Here is a 1,001-nt window from a genome sequence, read left to right as displayed (position 1 = left end):
AACCACTGTAAACGTGGCCACCGTGCTCTGTTGACTAGCATGGATGATGATAACGACCTTGGGCGGACGCAATGGTTCGTTGTAATTTCCACCAATAATATCATTATGTCAACGGTATCATCCTTTTCGGTCGTTTGGAACCGTACTCGTAAGACCTCTATTTAGTATATTTTCTTTCGCTAAATATTCTTCTATACTGCGTTGATTCTTCACCCTTCATATGTTTCAGCAACTCAATGGACCCCACTAGCGGTGGAAGGTCTCGACCGGTGGGTTCGGAAGATCTTGGATGTTACGACGCCCGAAACTCATTTGTGGAAAGAACTGGCCCTTAAGTACGGGTGGAAGGCCAAAAATCATGGTAATTCAAACTCACCTTATCAATTTTTCATGTGAAGGACTTGACTAATTTCTTCTATCTTTTTTATTGAAATCAGGTCTACCTGCGGGCTCAGTTATTGCCCCCGAGGAGGACGTTTTGGCTGAACCTACTGATGTGGCGAGGCTGCTTCAGGAGGTGCTTACTCGAGCATGTGTCTCCAGACCTGCTTCAGGCATAAGTGTTTCATTACGAAGTCCTCGGCTGGAGAAAAAGCAACCAAAGAGAAGGTGTTCCTCTACGGTCGGGGAAAAGAATAAGAGGGCAAAGACTACTGCCCATGTGTCATCTCCAAAAGTTGTGATCACTAGCCCTCTTCCCGGGTCGGTCATAGACATTGTGATGATCGACGATGATGGAGAAACTAGTGATGATGGGGCTTCTCTACACAAAAGGTGACGTTCATCATCAACTTAACAGACTGCTCCATCTGTTAAGTTAACTACTTCAACCGAGGACGACGTCTCGACACTATGGGGGGAGTTTGATTTGGTAGAAGATGCCAACTCCTGCTATCGGGTCCTAACTGCAGTGCCCGCTACTGCGGGATCGAGTACCGAGTCTCTGCCGTCTTTGCTTGGCAAGCACCCTACTAGCACTACACTAGATGCAAGTGCTTCAC

The sequence above is a fragment of the Nicotiana sylvestris genome, chromosome 3, assembly GCF_000393655.2.
Source record: "Nicotiana sylvestris chromosome 3, ASM39365v2, whole genome shotgun sequence".
In the NCBI taxonomy this organism is placed as follows: Eukaryota; Viridiplantae; Streptophyta; class Magnoliopsida; order Solanales; family Solanaceae; genus Nicotiana; species Nicotiana sylvestris.
Note: the sequence above shows the minus strand (reverse complement) of the source record.